We start from the raw sequence: 12,014 nt of genomic DNA, 5'->3' as shown, positions 1-12,014 counted from the left end.
TTGGATCTGTTGTTTTAAAATTGCTGAGAGAAGGTGGTCACCGCTACCTTGTATAAGCATCGTAGGAGTAGGTGTTGCGTTATCAATGACCGGTGTATGGGAGATCGATACGTGTTCGTTGATTACCCACATTGCACTCAAGTGCACACTATGACTCAAGTCATAGTTAGATGTCAACATTTCACGTCGTTTTGGAGTACGAATGTCCGGTAAATTTTTACCTTCTGATATAGGCTCCCGTAGTCTCTTATGACCACTTTCCTGATTTTTAGAACTAGTAAGAGATAACTCGGAGGATATCGATAAACTTCTAACCAATTTTGTTTTCAATCTTCTCTTAGTATCCATGAAGATATTGTACGAAGGGGCGTGGATTCTTTCCATCACACTACATGGAGCATATAATACAGCTCTGCCTAAGGGCCATCGTAAGATAGAATTTCTTTTTACTCTATACACTCGGTCTGAGGCCGACAATCCAGAGGGATTAAACACTTCTACAAGTTATGATGTAGGGATGCCAAATCTCAAAGAAAGTTTGTCACTCCCAAAAACTTCCCGGAAGGAGAGATTATGCACTTACCAGTTTCTCCAGTCTTTTGGATAATTCTGATCTAGAGAAGATATTATGGCTCTACAAGCCCGTCGCCTATAAATAAGTACGTCGTCACGTGACGGCAGGGATACCTTCAAAATTACTAACGATTTATAATATTTTATTTGTGTCATGCCTCCGTATCCAGTATTTCATTGCCCCTCGACCCAGAAACGTAAACTAGGAACGATTTAGTGGTAGAAATCGAAGAAAAGCCGATGACTTTACATGATATTGAAAGCTAGTGCATATTGTGCATAGTGAATTGCATAAGATTTGTTTCAATCTCTAGTCTAGGTCTTCGACATTTCACTCCTTCATTTATTCTAATTTTGGCTATGACTCAATTGATGTTTGTAACCTTTCCTAACTAAAATAAAACAATTTTAGCACAGAGTAATACGCCGTAATAGGAGCATAGAGGTTGGTACTGTTGAAAAGTTAGTTAAGTTGAAGCGAGTAGGGTCAGCAGAGCGATTCGTGACAGAGTCCTATAGGTACTTACTTACTGTCACGACCGACCTCACCACCGTCGCCTCCCAATAACACGATATTACTCAGTAAAGTGGTCATTTCACGCTACGTTATTAACTCCCTAAGAAAATATTGTTTTATTATCGATTACCTACATCGAGGTTTCAACATTGTAACTGCAGATTATTTTCCACAAGCATTTATGCGTTGTAGTTTAATGACTTATTTAAATTATGAAATTATAGATTTTATTAGATAAACCGTACTTAATCATATTTAAGAATTAAACTAAATAATTAGCTTATTATAATATACTAAATTGTCTTGCTGTAGTTTAACGTTGGACAATTTCCTTTTTGCGTATTCTGTTAATTTCAAAATAGATGCTTTCGAATTCTGTTGTTGCGCAAAATGCAAGAAATCTCATGGACGGAGCACCTTACTAATGTGTCTACATTGTAACAACTGGGTATTGGAACCCGGCTCTCTACTGCGTGCTTCCCGCAACTGTTACCTTTATTCGATAATGTGGTCTGTCAGGAACCAGATAATTTGTAGGCCACGTGGACAGAAGAAAGGGTATCTGTACGATGACAACTGATGACTGATGCCTTTCGAGATGCTGTCAAGGTAAATATATACTCAGAAATCTACTTAGTCCAAAATAGAGATAATTGAAGAGGAGTAGTTCGAAGGAGCATTCAGGACCTGGTGGTCAACATCCTCAGCCTCGAGGATACGACTAAGAAGAATATGTTATACGTAATGTACCTTAATATTACAGGATGGAAATGGAAGAAGAATGTTATTAATTTTATTAAATGATATCAAAAAGAGATACCTACCTAAATCATAAATCAAGATAATTCCATCACAATGTGTCGTGCTGTGCGTGCGATGACCCTGACTTTTTATAAAGGAGTAACGCGTGCGCATGATTGTTTTAAGGAAGATAAGAACTATCTATAAAAAAGTTATATTATATTTTAGAAATAGACAAGTACTAATATTTTTAATAAAATTTATTGCTATTTATCACACTAATAGCAATGACAACAATATTTCGTTCTAATCTGCGTTCATATGTTCTATATAAATTCCGTAAAATTGCTAATATGGAAGCTGTTTGGACATCATATGATTAACATGTAGGTTCTATATTTTTAGATATAAAAAAAAGCAAATAGACTTCATTTCAAAACTAAATCTATTAACAGTTCCCAGTATGTATATCTTTGAATGTGCTGTAATTATATTTTTTTAAATTTCGTAGTCGAGCCCGTTATACTGACCAATCTTTATAAAACTCCAGAATCTATAACGAATTGCCTAAACATATAGGTACGTGTTTAGACAGACTTCAATTTTTATTAAAAAGAGCTGTCAATGATATATTTCTTAATAAATGCTATTGTAATAGTAATGACAAATATAATTATTAGTTATATTTTGTACAGTTGTTTGTTGCTTGTTTTTAATTATTTCACTTATCTACATTGGTGACAAACATATATTTTTAACAATTCGTTGTTTTTCCAATAAATGCTTCGAATATGTATGGTGTATGATGAGGCCATTATAAAATCTTTATCTGTACTAAGATTGTTGTTTTGCCTATATATTGTATGGAATAATGGAATATAAGAATTATTAACATAGTTTATTATAATGTTATTTAATTGATAATTCTATTGCGATAGGATCAACTTCTATAACATTTCTGTGCTTAAATAATTTATGTAACGAGTTTAGTTCATAATTAATGCTGAATATTCCCACTGATAAAATTAATGTGGCAGATGATGTGAGTAGCTATATAGTGGTTTTATGCACCGGGTTATACGAAAATCATTACAATTGGTGCGATTCACAAAAAGTAACTATTTTTAATCCCCATTGTACATAGATAGCTAATCAATCTACGAAACCATGGCAGGGAGAACCAGAAATTCACACATATTACATACATTTAATGAATCAAACGTGGTTGTGTAATATATTGTCCCAGATTTTTTTATTTACACTACAAGTATTGTAATATTTTAATTAAACTAAAAATCACAAAGCTCTCGGACGCGTCGAATTTTTCGCAAGTGCTAATAAGACATCATAAAGATATGTTAACTAATTGAAAGTCGTATTGCTGTAATAAATCTCTAAAAATTCGAGAATTCGCCTTGAATTGATTTAATTATAGATGTATTGTAATAAATATATATTATCCACATTACAAACTGCAACATTTAATAAGTATGTTATATATTTGTACATTACTATCAATTATAATTGTAATCCTAATTTACATTATGAAACTAATTTCATTCTACATGATATTATTTATATAATGCATAAATATTTATTTCTGGTAACCAGTTCTGCAAGTCAATTCGTTTTATTGATCAAGGTATAGATATTATAGTTGCCGCCCGCTACATTGTCTGGGTATGTATTTTTATAAACTATGTATTTTATCATTATATATCGCCCTATGCATACATACGTTATCATTTTAAATGAACAACCTATCAATTATTCTGAGAGATGAGCTATATTACTAAAAGTTACATCAATATTGGTTCAGTAGTTTTTGCATGAAAGAATCACAAACATTCAACCACAGATAAGATAATATTACACACCCAAACAAAATATCGCACAGTAGAATAAGTATCCAAAGCAGAAGACGTAATTTCTGACTTCCCATCAGCATCAAGGATGTCCCAACAAATTTCTTAGAATAGAAATTTAATTATTTCTTGAGGACATCAAATTATCTTAAAGCCTACTTTCATTTGTTATAGGCGATGCGCGCGCACATATAGAGATAAGGAAATATAAGAACTGTATTAACTATATTTTAAATTGTACATATTTATCCCTACCTTAGGCTAGCATATAGAGTTTCAAGCTTTCTGATGGTGCTAGTGTCGTCTATCTCTATTTTACTTCTTTAAATTGTCAGTGTGATCACAAACAGGAGACAAACACACAGGTTAATGCATCGGTTACGTAAATATTTTTTTTAAAAATGATGACAGTAATAGTAATATTATATTATCTGTGGTAATAGGTACACAATAAATTGCGGATATTCTTATTTTATATTTGATAAGTATTGATTCCGTGTTAATATGACACTGATATATATTATAGGTAGATACACTATATCCGTATCCGTACTGTAAACCACTTAGAGGCAAAAAGTTTGCGGATCCAATTAGAATATATTGTAATGATTAAAGATAGTACGGTGGGCCATTGTTTCAAGACTGCGTTGGCAGCGTCGGCTTAGAGCGTGGCGACCATAATCAGTCACCAACTGTCAGGTGTAATGGTCAAACTCGGCACGCTTAGTGCAAGTACTCCATCATCTAACTACAATTTTATTAAATGTTTACTGATAACGCTACTGTCCTCTAAAGTATTGTGGGGCCCACCATTGCGACACTTTACACGATGTCGAAAACAAGCGATTCTATTGTTACTTTTTCATTGTTGTCGAACTTGATGTCCTTCTTCAGGACACGACTGTAAAGTTGTCAACGTAAGTTATCTAGTAACTAAGGTCTTATGAAACGTTCAATTGGAATTACATAGGTGGGTACTGACTTGTAGATGTAGAAATTTTCGAGGCGGCATTAAGTATGCAAAATCTGCTACAGAGTTCAGTACACAGTGATTCCGAAACGCGAATCAATAGATACTCAATGTACACCTAATTAGCTAATCCGTGATAAAATTATAAAATTATTCTCAAATTAGTGTTACAAAATCCAAATATCGAACAAACAAGTATCTTACAAAGTAAAGCCATACAACTTTCGGAGACTGAAGATATCACAGACCTTGAAGTCCTATAGTGAACAGAATTGTTTTTGTTTGAATTAAATACAATCATATTTTATTCTACACAAAAACATTGGGTAAATGCAAGCAATCGTTACTAAATTAGCTATTTTAGTTAACAACTGACTAAGGCAGATTTTTACGAGTTATTCGCCATATGTAATGTTTTCAATTTCAAAGCGTAATAAAAGTACACACAGTATAGAATAACTCTGTATCTGTATTGTAAGGGGTGTATGTATTTTCTCATTTTATGTTATATATATCATAAAGACAACAGTCGAGTATTTGGCCATCAAATCAATACGAGGCAATTTCATTCTGGTTCGATCTCATCAAAAGTGAGTAGGTAAATAAAGTATTATAGAAAGTAGACATTAAAAGAACATTCGATTCTAAAAAATCGGCTGAGTCTTATTTATACTAGACTAAACCCTGTATTCGATTAAGAATCCTTATAAAGTAATATATAAAACAGAGAGTGGACTGTATTTATTGAAAAGAAAATAATTAATGGAAAAGGTAGCAGAAATACGATTTCGACCTGGAAGAACGTCTTCCACACTCCGAAGATCCCAAAGTAAGCAGGAACGTCCCGATGTGTAGTACTGTTTAGTGGTACGCACTCTAGAGTGTATCTATATTTTCATAAAAACATATTATGTTAAATAAATAATTAATTTTTTTTTTATATAGGTCAAATTTTAATTCCAGGTCTTATTTTCAATTGTTTTTTTTATTCTTTTTTCGAAATTTAAGTGGCCACATGTATTTATTTGTGGCCAGTATACCAAGCGCCCTTTGCTTCAGTAAGCAAGCCGGTGATACAACCTGCTTAGACCAAGGAGGTTCGGAATACGGAACACCCTGTCTATAACAAAAAGAATCCTTTGAAGTTCAGCTTTGGAAAAGATGAAGCATAATTAATATAAATTCTACTTATATCAGTCGGTTGAAAATACGAATTTATTATCTACCTGCTAAGAGATAACGTCCGTGCGATGAAAAATGAGTATATCATATTTATTGATTTATTTCACCGAACTGATAAACAGATTTAATGACCATGTATTAAGGAAGTAGTATGTCGCCGTTATGAAATAAATTAAATCAAATGAGGCCTGAAAAAAACTAAGAATTAAATGTGTACCAAACATTAAACGATTTTACTGTTATCATATTATGTTATCTCTGCTATTACCTACTGTTGTACATTGGTACATGGAATTTTAAAAAATAGTATTGTAATGTTTGTCAGTTTTAAGCTATCACCTCTTAGCTACAACAATTTAGACATTTTTTAACTAAAAACATATAGTGTTTAGACTGATTGTGTATTCTCATCGTCATCATCATCGCAGCCCGGAAGACGTCCACTGCTGGACATAGGCCTCCCCCAAAGATCTCCACGACGATCGGTCCTGCGCTGCTCGCATCCAATGCCTTCCAGCGATCTTGACCAGATCGTCGGTCCACCTTGCTGGCCTTCCCACGCTGCGTCTTCCGGTCCGTGGTCGCCACTCGAGGACTTTACTGCCCCAACGGCCATCTGTCCTACGAGCTATGTGCCCTGCCCATTGCCACTTCAGAGTCGCAATTCTTCGGGGTATGTCGGTCACTCTGGTTCTTCTGCGGATCTCCTCATTTCTGATTCGATCACGCAGAGTAACTCCGAGCATAGCCCTCTCCATTGCCCTCTGAGTGACTCGTCATCGTGTATTCTACTGTTAAGAATTTAGGTACATTATATAAACACATATCAAAATATTTATTATGGTAGAACGATTTTCAAGACCTACTATATTTCTACTACTAGGCTTTTTACTTGTTGACTTTGTAATAGTGCGCAGGAAAACCTTCCGACCTGTCCGAAGGCATAATCAATTATTGTAGGCAGGCCACCAGTCATACCTACGAGTTGTAAATATCTATTAAAACGACCACGTGCCAAAGCTAAAGAAATATTTACACTTAGATATTTTTATTAAATGTCCTAAATATTAGGAGAATAGGTAATAAACTCATAAGTATAAATGACATCACATTTTATAAAGGTAATTGTAATGTAATAACAGAGAATAAAGCTACGGTCATATCCAAGATAAAGTGGAAATGTTCTGATTAATGGTTTCTTCTCTTGGCCAGTTGGGAAACACGGTGACCTGTGATTAAGTTTTTTATAAATATTCATTATCAATTTTATGTTCTGTCCGTAATACCTATCCGAACTGGTCCGTTTTCTCTTTCGACGAAATCGTGCAGTGCAGGACAATAAATCAGAAGTGTAAAGTTGCCTCAATTTACGCTCATTATTTCAGCTTTTACGTGTAATTTCCTCTGGGCTAATTGTATTAATTAATGAACATTAAGTATGGATGCGATTTGGTATCATTCTCAAAAACCTTGCCACTATCATTGACATACATATTTACACCGAAATGAGTAGGTACAAATCTATAAATACTTAATTTATTTTTATAAAGAAGCGTGTGCGTGGTGACACATTGGTATAAGTATTTTATTTAATATCATACTTATACATTTAAATTTAAAAAATATAACTAATAATATTTATTCATAGATATACGTGTACGTAGAGACGACACTGACAGTACCTATGTACCTAGGAATTTCATGAAAGGTATCGATTCGATCATGCCTTAGGTAACGTGAATTGATCTACGCTATCATAGTGTTATTAGTTAATATGTATCTACCGCTTAAGATTTAGTTTTAAAATTATTTTGACTGCTCTATAACTCAATGGTTTGGTAAAGAGAAATACTTCCTTTCAGTGTTATTTTTCAAGTTCTTTTAAAAATAATATGTATCAAAGGGACCAATTTAATGACGTAAGCTATATGTCTGAGTTTATGAATGCATCATTAAATAAAACTATGTGAGTTATGTTTGTTTATTCTTGAAGTTATGTACATGACGGTACTTAAATAAACAGATTTCTTAATTAGGTACTTTCTTCAATCTTGAGCTCTGAATCTCATGAGGTTTTCATATAAATCTATGTTTATAAAAATAATGACATTATTTTGAAAGTACAACATTATGTATGGCACGTGTTGCATGTATACATCAACATACCGTAAAGCGAAACTGCTATTGAATGTAATTAACGATTTTGCACAGCGCTGTCGGCGTAGTGCGGCGGCGACGATGAAACCCTGTGACCCCTCGCCCGGGTCACTCGAGCCCGCGCCGAACCGGCTGACCGCATTACACCACAAGCAATCTCACTAGAGTAACATCATAGGAATAATGTTCATATCGAAATAATTATAGTGATTTTACTTGATCGAAAACGTAGAGAGGAGTAGGAAAGGAAAATCTTAATAAAAGGTTTCTATTAACCCTCTTGCTGACAACATAAAATCAAATTCGGGGAAACCATCATGAAACTGTCACGGTTAATTCCTGTGAAATTTGGCACAATTAGCATAATGGTGCGGTAGGAGTTGGAAGAGAGGATACTTATTCAAGATAGATTTTTTGCCGCGTAGAATAATAGGTATAACAGTCAGTAGCTCAAGAAATAACACCATTCCGTTATGATATCTAAGAAAAGTGCTAAGTAAGAGTGCTAAGACATTATTTAGGTAATAACTTTAATTCTAAGAAGATTGATTCCGATCTCGCAATTCTTTCTTATTTAACTACATATAAATACCTACCTACCATCATGTAAGGTAGGTACCTACGCTTGCCTTACGTTACGTTACCTATTATTTCATATGAGGTACCTATTTCTCTACTTAAGCACTATTGCACAGGCTCTAACAATAACATACTACGGGGAGGGGATTGCTAGTGATTGGGAGTAGTGACCTCGTTGCTAGCATAGTGGTTAATTCCTGGTGAAATCCTCTCGATGAGCGAACAGATCTGACTTTGTCCTCTACTAATCATCTCTCACCTGCGCCGCACCAGCATAGGTATACCGTTAGCGTAGGAAGCTGAACCAATCCATCATCATCCGTAAAAACCAAGAAGATATTAAAAATGTAATGCTCTAGTTACCTCTATAGTACCTACCTAAACATAAGCCAGTTGACTAAATTCGGCGGCATTGTAAATGAAACAGTTATCATTGAACAAAAGCATTGTTTGCAACTTTCTGGGCCGGTAAATACACACGCCTATCCTCCGAGGCGGGGCCGTGACCAAGCCCATTGGTTACCTGCAGAGCGTGACGACAGTTCCATTGGACAATTCAGCGACAAGTGAAGGTGACGAAATAGGTATTTCTGCTTAGTAGCATTGAGCAAAACAATTATGAAACGGACCAACTCCTTATCTAACTTCATTGTTTTCATTTCATAATACAGATAGATACAGTGGACAGTTTGAGAAATTATATGAGACGACAACCTTGTTGATATAAAAAAAGAATTCTATTTGATAGATGAGTAGGTAGTTGTAGGTAGGTATAGGTATATACCTACGGTAGCTTTAAATTACATTTTATTTTTAAGAAAATCAATAACCGTGTTGAATAAAATTTAATAACTTTTTAATTATAAAATACAGGCCGTTATTTAACTGAATTATAATACAGTAACTATACTTTAATACAATACCAAAGCATTAAGATGCAAATTGGTACAGGCATAACGAGGAAATTAGCATTATGAACGACAATATTGAAGGGTGACTCAGCGAGTCAGTCCATCAACTCCGGTTGTATTGTGAGTCGAGGTGAGTTGTGATGCAATCCAAACGACGCAAGTCGAGAAGTAGACTAGCAAGCCCGCCCAAACCCTCTATCAATTCAATAGCCGTGAAATTCGATTTTTAAAAGGAGTTCACTCAACCTATACTTAAAGTATGTAATATTGTTGCAATCATAAATTGTTTAAACAAAAACTTAAATTTATTGAGACCACTAGATATCTAAGTAGATACTTACTACAGAACCTTAGAACCTTCCATAAAGTAGGTAGGTATTATTACTATTGATTTGTTGTTGTCCGCTGTTGTTTACTTTAGTTTACAAAACGTTTCACCTGTTAGGTAGGTACATTCCTATAGAACAGTAGGGTAAAGTCGTTCGCCCTAAATTACGAAACTATATATCTACCTATGTATACAAAATTTACTGATCGTGACTGTTAGATCACCAGTTACTCTATATACATAATCTGGCCATAAATACTACAATTAAAATGAACAAAATATTACTTACCTACATATTTACTGTGTTAGTTGTAGTTCAAAACTTAATGTGCTATGGTCGTCGTAGATCTCATATGGTATTATTTTACTGATAAAGGCTATAACAGAATAGCAGAGAGGGTGGACTCAATGCCCTCACTGAGTTATAGACCGTTTTGTCTCATTAATTAGTTTTAAATTATATTATTGTATGGGCAACAGTTGTATTAGTTTTGTTTGAGACAAATAAAGATTATTATTATTATTCTTTATTTTTTTTCTCAGTTTTTGCTGGTTTCCTCCACACTTACGGGCCGAGCCAAGTAAGTGCAGTGTGTTGTGTATTATTATTTTAAAAAAATTCTCATCTCTCCTCTTAAGGAGAAGAACTGGCAACTTACCCCCGGCAGAAGCGCAGTCGGCCGGGGTTCAGGCGCTTGGGAGAGAAACCGGCGTACAATGTGGGCAGAATCTAAGAGCACCGCTTTCTGCATCTTTCCCGGGAGTGAGCCGCCTCGAATCCCAACCGTCTGAGATATTGTTCCAGACTGGTTGGGATAAGACCGTTCACCGACATAACAATTGGAATGATCTCGATGGACATCAGCCCCCACATTTCGGTCACCTCGTGAGCCAGGTCGAGATATTTTCTCTTTTTCTCAGTTTCGGCTTTCACGAGGTTCTCGTCATGCGGTATGAGGATGTCCACCAAAAACTCCCTCGAAAGTGCCACCACGATATCAGGTTTGTTCGCAAGAACGGTCTTGTCCGTGATGATGGATCGGTCCCATTAGAGTCTGACGCTGTCGCTTTCGAGGACCGGCTGGGGCTCGTACTTATAGTACGGCAACCTCTCATTCGCGAGGCCGTACTTCAGAGCTAGTTCTTGATGGAGTATTTTGGCTACCTGGTTGTGTCTGTGCAAGTAGGTACTCATTGTTGGCAAGAGCTGAACAACCGGAAAGCACATGTCTGAGTGACTCTCCGGGATGGCGTCCCGAGTGTGCCCTGTGTACACGTGCTTTCGGGTATGCCCGACTGATGTCCTCAGTGCTATCCTTCAGAATGTGCTTTTGGTAATTGTTCATCTTAACCACCTGATCCTGTATTGCATAGATAAAACCCTTGGTCTCTCCGAAGAAATCACCGAACTGTAGCCAGTGTTCGGAGGTCTTCGTGTTGACGTACTGCCCGTGAAGAGCTTTGAAGAACCTTCCGTGCAACTCCTTCTCTTTCCATACGGCCTCCCGCTGAGAGGTACCTAGGACTTCGGGTTTTCGCCATTCCTCTTTAGCTAGAGAAAGAGGGGTGAATCCTTTGTCACTTTTTATGACCTCTCTATGCAAACCCTCGTCTCTTTTCTCCAGAAAATAGGTCCTGAGGCTGTAAATCTCGCGGTCGTGCATGGTCTTAACGCTTAACGAGCCTCGACCACCAGCCTTCCGCGGGATGTACAGCCTTATGACTGACGATTTCGGGTGGTGCATTCTATGGAGGCTCATAGTTGTGCGGACTTTCCGATCCAGGGCTTCAAATTCGGTTTGAGACCATCTGAGCATCCCGTGTCGCCACATTTGGATGTATCCGGGGAAGCTTCGGTCTCTCTTCAAGGGGAGTTCTTCGGATCTCTATAATCGCCTCTTCTAGTAAGCTCCCCAGAGCCTCCTAGAGTATACTCTATATCCTGGGAAGTTGTTCCGTCCACATCCGCTTCTGAAGGCCTTTCGGCAACCATCTTTACGTTAGGTAGCACGTCTGAGATGGGTTGCTCCACGGTCGAGGGGTCTGCTTCTGGAACAACTTCACTTCGCAATCGTTCGAGTTTGGTCGCGCTAAACATATCAGAGAGCTGTATGTACCGAACTCTATCGGCTAGATTCTGTTCCGAGACGATTAGATCCGGTAAAAGACGCAGAAACTCGCGGTGCATTAT

This window comes from Achroia grisella, unplaced genomic scaffold (assembly GCF_030625045.1).
Source record: "Achroia grisella isolate CSIRO2021 unplaced genomic scaffold, CSIRO_AGI_Agris_v1 utg903, whole genome shotgun sequence".
Classification (NCBI taxonomy): domain Eukaryota; kingdom Metazoa; phylum Arthropoda; class Insecta; order Lepidoptera; family Pyralidae; genus Achroia; species Achroia grisella.
Note: the sequence above shows the minus strand (reverse complement) of the source record.